Source organism: Bubalus kerabau, chromosome 7, assembly GCF_029407905.1.
Source record: "Bubalus kerabau isolate K-KA32 ecotype Philippines breed swamp buffalo chromosome 7, PCC_UOA_SB_1v2, whole genome shotgun sequence".
NCBI lineage: Eukaryota > Metazoa > Chordata > Mammalia > Artiodactyla > Bovidae > Bubalus > Bubalus kerabau.
This window is the reverse complement of record NC_073630.1, coordinates 41,076,695-41,092,974: the sequence shown is the minus strand read 5'-3', so window position 1 is coordinate 41,092,974 and position 16,280 is coordinate 41,076,695. Positions and strand designations below refer to the sequence as shown.

The 16,280-nt window shown below is 39.8% G+C and overlaps 1 long non-coding RNA gene across 2 annotated transcripts; it reads right to left on the bottom strand.

Annotated features, from left to right (window-relative positions):
* Nucleotides 1-10,026: 10,026 nt before the first annotated feature.
* On the bottom strand, nt 10,027-15,184 carry LOC129657681 (uncharacterized). Of its 2 annotated transcripts, XR_008716981.1 has the most exons (3): nt 13,136-15,184; nt 11,216-11,342; nt 10,027-11,029 (listed from the first exon to the last, which is right to left on the bottom strand). It is a non-coding gene; the product is annotated as an uncharacterized LOC129657681 (long non-coding RNA). The 2 variants fall into 2 exon arrangements; XR_008716980.1 differs by lacking the exon at nt 13,136-15,184 and having other exon boundaries at nt 11,216-11,622.
* Between the last annotated feature and the right edge of the window lie 1,096 nt (nt 15,185-16,280).

Below are 16,280 nucleotides of genomic sequence, written 5' to 3'. Positions count from 1 at the left end.
CTGTGAAGAAGGCTGAGTGCCGAAGAATTGATGCTTTTGAACTATGTTGTTGTTGAAGACTCTTGAGAGTCCCTTGGACTGCAAGGAGATCCAACCAGGCCATTCTGAAGGAGATCAGCCCTGGAATTTCTTTGGAAGGAATGATGCTAAAGCTGAAACTCCAGTACTTTGGCCACCTCATGCGAAGAGTTGACTCATGGGAAAAGACTCTGATGCTGGGAGGGATTGGGGGCAGGAGGAGAAGAGGACGACAGAGGATGAGATGGCTGGATGCATCACTGACTTGATGGACGTGAGTCTGAGTGAACTCCGGGAGATGGTGATGGCCAGGGAGGCCTGGCGTGCTGCGATTCATGGGGTTGCAAAGAGTTAGACACGACTGAGCAACTGAACTGAACTGAACTTATGGCTAAGTGGTAAAGAATCTCCCTGCTAATGCAGGAGACATGGATTTAATTCCTGGTCAGGGAAGATCCCACATACTGCAGAGCAACTGAGCCCGTGCAGTACAGCTATTGAACCTGTGCTCCAGAGCCTGGGATCCACGGCTACTAAAGCCCTTGTGCCCCATAGCCTGTGCTTGTGAAGCCTGTGAAGCTTGCACACCACAGCAAGAGTAGACACCACTTTTTGCAACTAGAGAGAAGCCCACACAGCAATGAAGACCCAGTACAGCCAAAATCAACTAAGTAAAAGAAAAATTTTAAAATACATTAGTTATAGAAGGAATATACCTCAACATACCACATACCAACATATCACAACCCAAAGCTAATAGTATATTGAGTTATGAATCATGAAAGCATTTCTTCTGAATTTTGGATCAAGACAAGTTTACCTGTTCTTGCCCCTTCTATGTAACACAGTACTGGCATTCCCAATCTGATCAAGTAAGCAATAAAATAAATCCAAATCATAAAGATAGAGCTCAGTTTTCTCTGCAGATGACATTTCTATATCTACAAAACCCTAAATATGACACCTCCAAAAAACTGTTCAACCTAATTATTAAATAGAGTAAGCAACGGGATATAAAATCAACATACAAAAATCATTTGTGGTTTGACACACTAACAACAGAAACTATCAGAAAAGGTCAGATCAGATCAGATCAGTTGCTCAGTCGTGTCCGACTCTTTGTGACCCCATGAATCGCAGCACGCCAGGCCTCCCTGTCCATCACCAACTCCAGGAGTTCACTGAGACTCACGTCCATCGAGTCAGTGATGCCATCCAGCCATCTCATCCTCTGCCGTCCCCTTCTCCTCCTGCCCCCAATCCTCCCCAGCATCAGAGTCTTTTGCAATGAATCAACTCTTCGCATGAGGTGGCCAAAGTACTGGAGTTTCAGCTTTAGCATCATTCCTTCCAAAGAAATCCCAGGGCTGATCTCCTTGCAGTCCAAGGGACTCTCAAGAGTCTTCTCCAACACCACAGTTCAAAAGCATCAATTCTTCGGTGCTCAGCCTTCTTCACAGTCCAATTCTCACATCCATACATGACCACGGGAAAAACCATAGCCTTGACTAGACGAACCTTTGTTGGCAAAGTAATGTCTCTGCTTTTGAATATGCTATCTAGGTTGGTCATAAGTTTCCTTTAAAAAGGTCCAATTTACAATAGCACTGAAAAGAATATAATACTTAGGAATAAAATTAATCAAGAATGTGAAAGATTGAACCTAAGACTTGATACCATAAAAGTTTTAAAAGAAAATGCAAGAAACTTTTTCACATTGGTTTTGATGATTATTCTTTTGAACATAACACTCAAAGCATAATAAAATGCAAAAGCAAAAATCAACGACCAAGAGTAAATCAAACTTAAACGCTTCCATATGACAAAATAAACAATCAATAAAATGAAAAGTCAACCTACTAAATGGGAAAAATAAATGAAAGCCATATTTTCATTTGGGGGCATACAATCAAAATACATTTAAAAAACCTCAAAAAAAATGCCATGATAAACCAAACAATTCAATGTACAGATGGGTAAAGGAAATAGATTTTTTCCCAAAAAAGATCTACAGATGGCCAATACACATATGAAAATGTGCTCAACATGACTAAACATCAGTACAAAGCAAATCAAAACCACAATAATAATATATTGATGATATTATCTTACAACTGTTAGAATGGATATCATCAAAAAACCAAGAGATAAGCATTGATGACAATGTGAAGAAAAGGGAACAAGTGAACTGTTAGTGGGGATATAATTTTTGTAGCCACTATGGAAAATAATATGAAGATTTCCCAAAAAAAGTAAAAGAAGATCTATTATATGATTCAGCAGTTCCACTTATGGATATTTATCCAAAGAAAATAAAAGCACTAACTTGAAAAGATATATGCACCCCTATATTTACTGCAGCATTATTCACAATAGCCAAGGTATGGAATCCACCTAAGTTCCTATCAACAAGTGAATAGATAAGACATATGTGATATCTGTACCTATACATTTATCTATATATATTGATACATACATACAATGAGTATTATGCAGCCATTAGAGAGAAGGAAATTCTACCATTTCAACATTCATGTACCTTGGCTAAATTATGCTGAACTAATTGTCAAATTCAGACTTAAATTGAAGAAAGTACAGAAAACCACTAGACCATTCAGGTATGACCTATATCAAATCCCTTACGACTATACAGTGGAAGTGACAAATAGATTCAAGGAATTACATCTGCTAGACAGAGTGCCTGAAGAACGATGGACAGAGGTTTGTGACATTGTACAGGAGGAAGGGATCAAGACCACCCCTAAGAAAAAGAAATGCAAAAAGGCTAAATGGTTGTCTGAGGAGGCCTTACAAACAGCCATGAAAAGAAGAGAAGAAAAAGGCAAAGAGGAAAGGAAAGATACACCCATTTGAATGCAGAGTTCCAAAGAATAGCAAGGAGAGATAACAAAGCCTTCCTCAGTGATCAGTGGAAAGAAATAGAGGAAAATAATAGAATGGGAAAGACTAGAGATCTCTTCTTGGAGAAGGCAATGGCACCCCACTCCAGTACTCTTGCCTGGAAAATCCCATGGATGGAGGACCCTGGTGGGCCACAGTCCATGGGGTCACTAAGAGTTGGACACGACTGAGTGACTTCACTTTCACTTTTCACTTTTATGTATTGGAGAAGGAAATGGCAACCCACTCCAGTGTTCTTGCCTGGAGAATCCCAGGGATGGGGGAGCCTGGTGGGCTGCCGTCTATGGGGTTGCACAGAGTCGGACACGACTGAAGCAACTTAGCAGCAGCAGAGATCTCTTCAAGAAAATTAGAGATACAAAGGGAATATTTCATGCAAAGATGGGCACAATAAAGGAGAGAAATGGTATGGACATAACAGAAGCAGAAGATATTAAGAGAGGTGGCAAGAATACACAAAAGAACTATGCAAAAAACATCTTCACGACCCAGATAATCATGATGGTGTGGTCACTCATCTACAGCCAGACATCCTGGAATGCAAAGTCAAATGGGCCTTAGGAAGCATCACTATGAACAAAACTAGTGGAGGTGATAGAATTCCAGTTGAGTTATTTCAAATCCTAAAAGATGATGCTGTGAAAGTGCTGCAATCAATATGCCAGCAAATTTGGGAAACTCAGCAGTGGCCACAGGACTGGAAAAGGTCAGTTTTCATTCCAATCCCAAAGAAAGGCAATGCCAAAGAATGCTCAAACTACCACACAATTGCACTCATCTCACACACTAGCAAAGCAATGCTCAAAGTTCTCCAAGCCAGGGTTCTACAGTATGTGAATCATGAACTTCCAGTTGTCAAACTGGACTTAGAAAAGGCAGAGGAACCAGAGATCATATTGCCAACATCCACTGGATTATCGAAAAAGCAACAGAGTTCCAGAAAAACATCTACCTCTGCTTTACTAACTCCGTCAAAGCCTTTGATTGTGTCGATCACAACAAACTGGAAAATTCTTCAAGAATACCAGACCACCTGACCTGCCTCCTAAGAAACGTGTATGCAGGTTAAGAAGCAACAGTTAGGACTGGACATGGAACAACAGACTGGTTCCAAATTGGGAAAGGAGCACGTCAGGGCTGTATATTGTCACCCTGCTTATTTAACTTATATGCATAGTACATCATGAGAAATTCTGGACTGGATGAAGCACAAGCTGGAATCAAGATTGCCGGGAGAAATATCAATAACCTCAGATATGCAGATGACACCAGCCTTATGGCAGAAAGTGAAGAGGAACTAAAAAGCCTCTTGATGAAAGTGAAAGTGCCATCACCAGATCATGGCATCTGGTCCCATTACTTTATGGCAAATAGATGGGGAAACAGTGACAGACTTTTTTTTTGGCGGGGGGGCTCCAAAATCACAGAAGATGGTGACTGCAGACATGAAATTAAAAGACACTTACTCTTTGGAAGGAAAGTTATAACCAACCAAGACAGCTTATTAAAAAGCAGAGACATTACTTTGCAAACAAAGGTCCATCTAGTCAAGGCTATGATTTTTCCAGTAGTCATATACTGTTGAGAGAGTTGGACTGTGAAGAAGGCCGAGTGCCGAAGAATTGATGCTTTTGAACTGTATTGTTGGAGAAGACACTTGAGAGTCCCTTGGACTGCAAGGAGATCCAACCAGTCCATCCTAAAGCAAATCAGTCCTGAATATTCATTGGAAGGACTGATGCTGAAGCTGAAACTTCAATCCTTTGACCACCTGATGCAAAGAGCTGACTCATTTGAAAAGACCGTAATGCTGGGAAAGATTGAAGGTGGGAGGAGAAGGGGATGACAGAGGATGAGATGGTTGGATGGCATCACCAATTCAATCAACATGAGTTTGAGTAAACTCTGGGAGTTGGTGATGGACAGGGAGGCCTGGCATGTTGCAGTCCATGGAGTCGCAAAGAGTTGGATATGACTTAGTGACTGAACTGAAGTCAAAAAGAGCATGATATGTGATATCATTTATATGTAAAACAAAACAAAACAAAAAGCTGAACTCATTAAAAAAAAAAAAGAGTAAAATGTTGGTTACCAGGGGCTCCTCTGGTGGCTCAGACAGAAAACTGTCCACCTGCAGTGCAGGAGACCCAGGTTCGATCTGTGGGTTGGGAAGATCCCCCTGGAGAAGGGAATGGCAACCCACTTCAGTATTGTTTCCCAGAGAATTCCATGGACAGAGGAGCCTGGAGAGCTACAGTCTATGGGGTCTCAGAGTCAAACAGGACTGAGCAGTTAACTAACACTTTCACTTCCAGGGGACGAGATGTAGGGAATAGGAGAGAAATTTACAGTAAATGATTCCTAAAGATATGATATACAGTATACAGAATATAAACAATGATTTTGTGTTATCATCTCTTACTAAGTTTAATTATATCTTAATTTTTCTAACCACAGTAAAGAAATAATGATTACATGGTATAATAGAGGTGATAACTACTGCTACAATGGCATAGTGTAATATGTACACGTGTCAAATCACCATTATACATCTTAAATTCAAATAATATTATACTTTAAATATATTACAAGGAAAAAGAAACAGTAACCATCATCAATATCAAAACAGATCAAGGAGAACAAATTTTCCAAATTCAGTTTAGTTGCTCAGTTGTGTCCAACTCTTTGTGACCCCATGGACTGCAGCACGCCAGGCCTCCCTGTCCATCACCAACCCCTGGAGATTACTCAAACTCATGTCCATTGAGTCGGTGATGCCATCCAACCATCTTATCCTCTGTTGTCCCCTTCTCCTCCTGCCTTCAATCTTTCCCAGCACCAAGGTCTTTTCAAATGAGTCAGTTCTTCGCATCAGGTGGCCAAGGTATTGGAGTTTCAGCTTCAACATCAGTCCTTCCAATGAATATTCAGGACTGATTTCCTTTAGGATTGACTGGTTGGATCTCCTTGAAGTCCAAGGGACTCTCAAGAGTCTTCTCCAACACCACAGTTCAAAAGCATCAATTCTTTGGCACTCAGCTTTCTTTATAGTCAAACTCTCACATCCATACATGACTACTGGAAAAACCATAACCTTGACTAGACTGACCTTTGTTGACAAAGTAATATCTCTGCTTTTTAATATGCTGTCTAGGTTGGTCATAACTTTCCTTCCAAGAATTAAGTGTCTTTTAATTTCATGGCTGCAGTCACCATCTGCAGTGATTTTGGAGCCCCCAAAATAAAGTCTGTCACTGTTTCCACTGTCTCCCCATCTATTTCCCATGAAGTGATGGGACCAGATGCCATGATCTTCGTTTTCTGAATGTTGAGTTTTAAGCCAACTTTTTCACTCTCCACTTTCACTTTCATCAAGAGGCTCTTTAGTTCTTTTTTCCAAGTTAGATGACAGTAAACTGAAAATAATCCACTCAGAGGAGAACAAAGACAAAGAGTGAAGAATCACTGTGTGATCTAAAAATATTATGAAAAGAAACATTCTATGAATTATGGAGTCTTAGAAGGAAAGGATAGAGACAGAAGGCTTATTTAAATAAATAGTGGCTTTGAAATTTCCAAGTCAGGGGAGAGATTTGCATATCCAAATGCATGAAGCTCATAGGGCACCAAACTTAGCTCAAAAAAAATTCTGTAAAATACATTACTGTAAAACTGTCAACTATCAAAAGCAAAGATTTTAAAAGCAGCAAGAGGAGAGAAGCTTATAACTTACAAAAGAATCTTCATAAGATTAAAAGTTGCTTTCTCAAAAGAAATTTCACAGGCCAGGAGAGGGTGGGAAGATATATTCAAATTGCTCAAAAAACAGAACCAAACCCAAAGTCTGCCAATCAAGAATATCCTATCTATCATAATTGTCCTTCTTAAGTGAAGAGATTTAAAACTCTTTTCAAAAAAGAAAAGGTGAGGGAGTTCATCATCATTAGATCAGTCTTGAGAGAAATTCTAAGAGTTCCTCAAGCTAGAATAGAAGGAAACTAAACAGTACCATGAAAACATATGAGAATACACAATCAAGTTGCAACCATCTATTTCTGCTTTATTGACTATGCCAAAGCCTTTGACTGTGTGGATCACAATAAACTGTGGAAAATTCTGAAAGAGATGGGAATACCAGACCACCTGACCTGCCTCTTGAGAAACCTGTATGCAGGTCAGGAAGCAACAGTTAGAACTGGACATGGAACAACAGACTGGTTCCGAATAGGAAAAGGAGTACGTCAAGGCTCTATATTGTCACCCTGCTTATTTAACTTATATGCAGAGTACATCATGAGAAGCGCTGGGCTGGAAGAAGCACAAGCTGGAATCAAGATTGCCAGGAGAAATATCAATAATCTCAGATATGCAGATGACACCACCATTATGGCAGAAAGTGAAGAGGAACTAAAAAGCCTCTTGATGAAAGTGAAAGAGGAGAGTGAAAAAGTTGGCTTAAAACTCAACATTCAGAAAACGAAGATCATGGCATCTGGTCCCATCGCTTCATGGGAAATAGATGGGGAAACAGTGATAACAGTGTCAGATTTTATTTTTCTGGGCTGCAAAATCACTGCAGATGGTGACTGCGACATGAAATTAAAAGACACTTACTCCTTGGAAGGAAAGTTCTGACCAACCTAGACAGCATATTAAAAAGCAGAGACATTACTTTGCCGACAAAGGTCCATCTAGTCAAGGCTATGGTTTTTCCTGTGGTCATGCATGGATGTGAGAGTTGGACTGTGAAGAAAGCTGAGTGCCAAAGAATTGATGCTTTTGAACTGTGGTGTTGGAGAAGACTCTTGAGAGTCCCTTGGACTGCAAGGAGATCCAACCAGTCCATTCTGAAGGAGATCAGCCCTGGGATTTCTTTGGAAGGAATGATGCTAAAGCTGACACTCCAGTACTCTGGCCACCTCATGCGAAGAGTTGACTCATTGGAAAAGACTCTGATGCTGGGAGGGATTGGGGGCAGGAGGAGAAGGGGACGACAGGGGATGAGATGGCTGGATGGCATCACTGACTCGATGGACGTGAGTCTGAGTGAACTCCTGGAGATGGTGATGGACAGGGAAGCCTGGTGTGCTGCATGGGGTCGCAAAGAGTCGGACACGACTGAGCAACTGAACTGAACTGAAGTATATAGTTAAGGTAAGAGTGCTTTAAAATTATTGTATGGTGGTGTGTTAACCAATTATTTAGATTATTATGAAATTATTGAGATAACTGCAGGTATAATAATTTCAACGCATAAATAATACACAAGGAGGTAAACTCTAACACCATATACAAAAATTCATGGAGGGGAATAAAAGAGTCGAGTTTTTTGCATGTGATGGAAGTTAAAATGTTATCAACATAAAATACTGTTATATCTATAAGACATTTTACATAAACCTCATAGAACCACAAAGCAAAAACCTATAGTATATTCAGAAAATATAAAGAGAAAGAAATCCTAACATACCACTACAAAATATCACAAATTCACAAAGGTAACAAAAGAGGAAAAGGGAAACAACAAAAAAACATCCAGGAAACAATAAGATGGTATATTGATTGGTAAATTACTGTAAACATAAATATATTATGTTTTGACTAAAATTTCTAGTCAAAACTCATAGAGTGGCTGGATACATAAAAAAAGATCAAACTACACTCTGCCTTTCAGACTCACTTCAGTGTTAAAAACACAAATAGGCTCAAAGTGAAGCTTTAGAACAAAATATTCCAAACACATGGAAACCAAAAGTAAGCAGTGGTAGCTAGAACTAGGTCAGACAAAACAGATTTTAAGACAAAAGCTGCAACAAGAAAAAAATAAGGTCATTATATAATGATAATATTGTCAATTCATCAAGAAGACAATCGTAAATAAATATGTACCAACAGTGGAAGACTACTTAAAGTGTTAAGCAAATGCTAACAGATTTGAATAGAAAAGTAGACAATAGAAAAAAATAAGTGTAGCAATCTTTAATATTTGACTTTCAACAATGAATAGACCATCCAGAAAGAAAATCAGTAAGGAGTACTGAACTTGAATTTACACCAGATGTGCTTAACAGACAAAAACAGAACAGTCCATCCAATAGCAGCAGAATACATATTCTTCTCAACTGCCCACTGAACATTATCCAGGACAGGTTATATTATGGGTCACTATACAAATCTCAGCAAACTTAAGACTGATATCATACTAAGTATTTTTAGTGATTCAGTTACACACACATATATATATACACACACATTCTTTTTTAATATTCTTTTCTATTATGGTTTATCATGGGATTTTGAAAAATGTCTATTTTTATTTATTTCGTGTGCTGGGTCTGGTTGTGGCATGTGGAATCTTTAGCTGTGGCACATGAACTCTCAGTTGCAGCAGGTAGGATCTAGTTCCCACACCAGGTATTGGACACAGGCCCCCTGCATTGGGGGCATGGAGTCTTAGTCACTGTACCACCAGGAAGCTCCTATCACTGCATATTGAATATAGTTCCCTGTGGTCTACAGCTGGACCTTGCTGTTTACCCATTTCATATATAGAATCTTACATCTGCTAACCCCAGCCTCCCACTCCATCCCTCCCTCAACCCCTCCCCCTTGACAACCACCAGTCAGTTCTCTATGTCTGTGATTCTGTTTGTTTCATAGATAGGTTCATTTGAGGTTAATTGCGTCATGTTTTAGATTCTGCACAAAGTGATAATGTAAGTTATTTGTCTTTCTATTTACATCACTTATATACTAAGTATTGTTTCAATCACAATGGTAAGAAACCAGAAATGAACAAGAGAACAGAGTTTGGAAATTTTACAAGTATGTGGAAATTAAGCAACACAATTTCTAAATAATCAATGAGCCAAATAAAAAATTAAAAGTAAAAAACCGAGTCATGAAGAAAATATTTAAAACAATCTAAGCAGACCAAATTATTAAAGAGATTGAATCAGTTCTCAAAAACCTCCCAGCAAAAAAATACCAGAACTAGATGGCTTCACTGGTAAATTCTACCAAATTTTAAAAGAAGAATACTATTTATTTAAATTGGATAAATCTTATAATCTATTTTTTGGATGATACACCTTACATTTTATAAATATAGAAACAGAATGATATAAAATAAGCTAGAGCTATTGGTTCTGAATCTGATATCTCTGAAATTATTTACCATTTGACTTGAGCTATATTTCAGAAACAATACAACTGAGCATACATTAATAATATCATTCTTATAAACTCTTGAAAATATGAAGATGTGATAAAGCAGAGTATGTCTGTTGCATGAGTGTAGAGTATAATAGAAACTTAAAGAGCAAGTCTTAGCTGATTACAACTTGAAAAGCTAGTATCTTTATTAAACAAATGTGAAGGTGTTCATTTTCCAAAGCAAACTAGAGGCAAAAGAAAACTAGGGGAAAAAATTGGAGTTTCCAGATTTATCACAATGGTTTATGCACATTTCTCAGTGAATCACACCAAACCTTTACCAAAGGTAAAATATACGAACTTCATAGCAAAGGAATCTTACAGAACGCACCTGAACCAGTGAACCTCAGGTGTAATAGGACAAATGATAATCACAGGACTGAAGGACACAAGACACATTGTTACTGCTGTGGTATTCTGCGTGAAAATACAGAAGAAAATCATAATCTGAAACTACCATGAAAAAAATGTCAGTTTTACAAATTTCAGTCTACATACACCTCCCATGTTCTCTGATTCTAATACTGTATTTAAATAATCTTTATCAACATACAGAGAAAAATACCTAATTACTTTTCTTTCCCAGAAATTTGATTTATCTGGACCACTAATGCCATCCCATTTAAAAGTGCATTTTCTTAATCCTGTTGTGGTAAGTTGACATTGCATTCAGATGTACAGTAGCCATTCCACTTTCCCTTCTTCACTAGTATCTCAACATCTGAAATTATCCCATAGGGAATTTTGGATATTAATGCCTTCTCATGTTGCTCTTTCACAAAAGGAATAATTTCGATAGTTGAAGGTCACTACTTCATGGTAAGAATGCTCCATGCTCTGTGGGGAGCCTGGATGCAGATAATGGGGAAAGACTCTGAAACACAGGGGAGAAGTAAAGAGCTGAGTTTGACTATAGTAGGAAGGGGAAAAACAGTAGTGGAAAATAGCCTTGCTAGACAGAAACATCAGAAGTAGAAAATGAAAGGCTTACAGGTTCTCAATCCATGACATTTCAGGAGGAAAAGCAGACACAGCCGCTGACCCAGGACAGGACATTTACCTGAGAAGCTGCCGTTTTCTCCTTTTCTTCCCGCTCTGAGCTGTTTTCTCATCGATGTTATGCTGAGAACCACATCAGTATCTTGAGAATGACTTCAATGGCGTCCACACAGCTCCTGCATCTGTTCCTACAGCACCCACAGACAAAAGAACCCAGAGACGCCAACCTTTTGAAAAGATTCAGGAACAATGAGCTCCTGCATGGAGCTCATTTCTGGAGGTTTTTTCTCACAGAAAAAACGGTGAGGTTTTTCTTTCCTGTCTGCACGTGCTCTCCCCTCACACAGTGTGCCCCCAGACTGCTACAGCGTAGAGTAAGCGGGCTACACCGCCCTGCCCGTCTCATCCTATGTAGAGCAAACATCGATGCCTCCCCCAAACGGAAAAGGACTGAAGACTGGAAGCAACTCTCACCCATGTACCCCGCAGGCCTCATACTTAAACTGGGCCTAACTTAGAATCACCTGGTGTTGAAACAACGCAGATGCTCCCACCGTGATCAATAGACTGTGGGGAGGGCACAGGTGTTATTGCTAAACCTTCATCATGGAATGCTAATGGGAAACTGCGTGGGAACCACACAGCAAACATTTCTTTCAAAGGTTTGAAGTCACACAAATTTTGCGGAAATCAGGGCCCCAGTCTAACTATGATTCTCCTGTGGAGTTCATGAAATGGCATATTTAACAAGTTTTTTGTTTGTGCTGATGTGACTTCCTCAGACCTGTATTCAGTAGCACTGAGCTAGAGCTATCAGGCATAGCACACCTGAGACCAGTGAGTAGCATGAAGGTTTGGGCTAAGAACTTCCAGAAGTGCAAGTTCCCTGAGCCTGATTCCTAGGGGCTGAGCCCCTCCTGCATACGTGTGGCCTTGTTGTTGCCTAGCGGGGATGCTCCCAGGTTGGTGGAAATCACATGGTGGGTTTAGGGTATGTGAGGGATCGCCCACAGAAATCTACTCCAAAGTACCCTACATCCTTTAGCCCCCTCTCCTCTCAGGGCCCACTTGACCCCCAGGACTACTCGGGAGTGAGGCATGACCACCTGTCCTCAAGTGAGCTGAGACTCCATACCCCTAAAGATCAAGAGTATGATGTTGTTTGCATCACAGATTCATCTGAAAATAAACAAAAGGCAGCAATGGAGGGTGGATTAACATTTTGTGTTGGGAATGAACAGAAGCCTTTGAAAAGGATGCCATGAATGCATATTTGATGATTCACAAAGGAAGCTGTGATCTCTCTTTAAAAAAGCACATTACAACTGAATCAACAGATCAGGATTTTTTGTTTATTGTGTGTCTATGTGTTTGTGTTATAAATTGCGGTGCCACAATTTGTTGTCCCCACCCGCTTTACATATTTATATTACTCCAGACCTTTAAAGCACATTGATTTAGGTAAAAATTAGAGAAAATCATATCTACTTTTCAAATATTCTTTGAGAATATTGAATCTTTTAAAATTTTTATGTATTAATTAAAAATTTAATACAGTTTTTAAAGGTTATTTTCCATGTACAGTTGTTATAAAATATTGGCCATTTTCCCCATGTTGTACAATATTTTACATTCTTGAGTCTATATTACACCCAATGGTTTGTACCTCCCACTCCCCAACCCCTGTATTTCCCTTCCCACCTCCCCAGTGGTAACCGCTAGTTTGTTCTCTGTATCTGTGAGTTTTCTTCTTTTTTATTATATTCACTCATTTGTTGTAATTTTTGTATTCCACATAGGATGGGATGTTGGAAACGGAAGCAGCTTTTTTAGTGCTTTTGTGGCAGCCTCAGGATAATCTTCCTTAACTTTAATTCAGAATGTATGGAGATTTGAAGTTGTCTCAAACATACTTTTAAGACCACCATTATGTGAGATCTCAGGTAGCTGATCCTCTCCTAGCACAGAAAAAGTCAGTTACCTGTGCGTGTGTCCTCAGTGGCTCAATTGTGTCCAACTCTGTTGACCCCATGAACTGTAGCCCACCAGGCTCCTCTATCCATGGAATTTTCCAGGCAAGAATACTAGAGTGGGTTGTCGTGTCTTCCTCCAGTGAATCTTCCTGACCCATTGAACCTGCATCTCTTGCATTGCCAGGCAGATTCTTTACCACTGCACCACCTGGGAAAGCCCCAATTTGCCTGGTTTATTCACAAATGGGTCACAGTTCCATTCCTTCCCAGTCCAAGGGTATTTTGTGATTGGGAAGTAATGTTCAAATTCTTTTGAAAGCTGAGATAGGTGATCATGCACCAGCTCAGAGAAAGAAGGCCTTGGCTCAGTCTCTTTCAAATCACTGTTAATGTTTGAAACATGTCAAAAATCCCAGTGTTCATTTGTTGCTTCCATAATTCCAGTTTGGCTTTGAATACAGCCACTTTATCTGCTGACTTGAACAGTTGCTCTCCTCTGAATTGACAGATTGAGTTTGCTGAGCAGGGTATATGTAATACAATTAAGCAAGTTTTGCAACCCATTCTGTGTCCCTGAACCATGCTGCCAGTGGTGACTGTTTTTCTGAAAGAAATCTCTGGAGCAGCTCTTATAGTGATCTACCTTTAGAAAGCCATCTCATTACTGTGTATAAGAGCAGATGTGTGTGCTGTGTCCATTTCCTCATAGAGCTGCAAAACGTTGCAAAGTTTTGCAACGCACCCTGCAAAACATTTTTTGTCCAAAAAATGGACAAAAATATTTTGACAAGCCGGCATGTGTCTATGGATCACGCATTATGTAGACTCACATTCAGAAGCAACCTCTTTGACCCAAGTAATGAAACCAGAAGGCTGTCCAGTCGTGGCAGCCACTGTCTGTACATCATACCAACACAAAATGACCAATTCAGTTTTCCTGAAGTGTAATCATTCAAAGACTTAAATAGTTCCGCGGATGTGGTGTTGGTTGGCAACAAAAGTGCACATAACGTATCCTCATGCACATCCTCCTGAAAATAAATCGCGCTGAAACAAGAATTGTTGCCTTGTCAGCATTGATAGACTCTTCAACCTGGATTGTGTGCCATGGTGATGCATGCATTAATCCTTGCTAACAGTTGTGCCTCAACATTCTCTGCTATTTTACCAATTCTTCTAGCTTTGGTGCTAGTTGAAAGAGGAACATGTACTACCTTTTGAAATGTAGGCTCTCTTAAAAGCTCATGACAAATGTCCTCAGGATTAACTCCTCACCAGTAGTAAATGGCTTATTAGCTTTAGCAATGTGGTTAGCCGATAAGAATGATGCTTTCAGTGCAGACAGATTTGATGAAGTGGTGGCCTTCAATAGTTGCTTCTGTTCTTCACATTCACATTTTTCTTTTGAAAAACTCCAAGGGCTTGTTTTTTAAGGCAGGGTGTTTGGTCTCCATGTGGTGAAGCAGTTTTGAAGGTTTTATGGTTTTGATGGATAGCTAGTCTCCACATATTATATTAAGCAGGCTTGGGCAATGTGAATCACCTGTTGCATTGAACCTGGAACTTAAGTAGGACTTGGTATTTTCTTTCAAATGCAGTTTTCTTTTTGTTGGCATTCTTAGCGTCTTCTTCTGTTGCATCATTGGGTCTTTTCCCCTTTTCAAAGCAGCTCCCTAGTGGTGTTTGTTTCCCACTCATTTTTGCTAGGGTTAACTTGTCAGCTTACCAAAATGTGAGTGAGACAAGTGCACAGTGTGGGAAAGAGGCACAGATGGAAGCAGTAAATAAAATAATAGGAGGGCCAAATGCAGACCAAAATGCGATTCTGACTTAAAGCCTGCCACCAAATGCAGCTTAATTGTCACTTGCCACTCATGGATAGGATTATGGTCTCTGTGCAGTCAAACGTCTCTGCTAATGAAAATCTGTATTTGCAGCCACTGTCCAGTACTAATATTACCATCTCAGCTCCACCTCAGATCAGGCATTAGATTCTCACAAGCAGTGTGGAACTTAGAACCCTTGCATGTAGCGTTCACAGTAGGGTTCATGCTCCTATGAGACTCTAAAGCCACCACTGATCTGACAGGAGCAAGCACTCAGGCAATAATCTGAGTGATGGGGAGCAGCTGTAAATACAGATGAAGCTTTACTGGCTCACCTGCCACTCACTTCCTGCTGTGTGGCCTGATTCCTAACAGGCCATGGATCTGTACCAGTCAGTGGACTAGTGGTTAGGGATGGTTGCTCTACCCCATAGGTGATAATTCGAGTTAACACAATGACTTTGCATGCTATAGTTTACCTAGCGCACATTTTCCTCTTGTTAAAGTGATTGGAGCTCATGGCAACCAATTCATAATCTACATTGAGGGTCTATTTCCTGGGGTCACCTTGGGAGCACATCAGTCTATGTTCAAGGAGGAAATGGATGGCATCCTTAAAAAGATGCAACTGGAGAGCACTTAATGAAAGGATTGTTTACCAGGGTAGGGGCAGGGGTAAAATACAACAAGGAATGGTGAGGCAGTTAGGTTTCAGCAACAATGAGAAATTGTTACCACTCATACATCTGAAGGCTCAAGAGGATGGAATAGTCTTACCAAGCCTGGGAAGAGGTCAAGCTCTGAGAAGAGAGGCTGTTGGACACAGGCTGCCTGATAAGTTTTGGCAACCACTGTCCAAACCACAGTTGGACAGGGAAGGAGTGGCAGACTAATACCCTGACCTTTCTCCAATCCCACCAGCTGATTTCCTGGTATGCTGCTTCCCACTGGTCAAAACCAGATGGTAAGGGAGCAAGGATGGTGTGGAGACTATCAATTATAGGCAACTCACCTCTCTTCCATTTCCAGGTAAAAGGAAATGGAGACTATGGCAACCTGAAATATTTTGCTAAGGCAAAAGCTTTCAATATATACACATATATGTTTTATATATAAATATGATGTGAATAATATTTCAGGCCTACTTTCAAATTTCTAAACCTGTTTATATTTTCATCAATTTTACTAAAAATTTTTGATTAAAACTTTGCAATATTGGCAGATTAGTACAGTTGCAAAGGATGATACAGAATGAAGAGGTGGGAGAAATGACTAAAGTTCTAGAGAAAAATATAATTTAAGATAAGATCTGATCAAATTACCACTC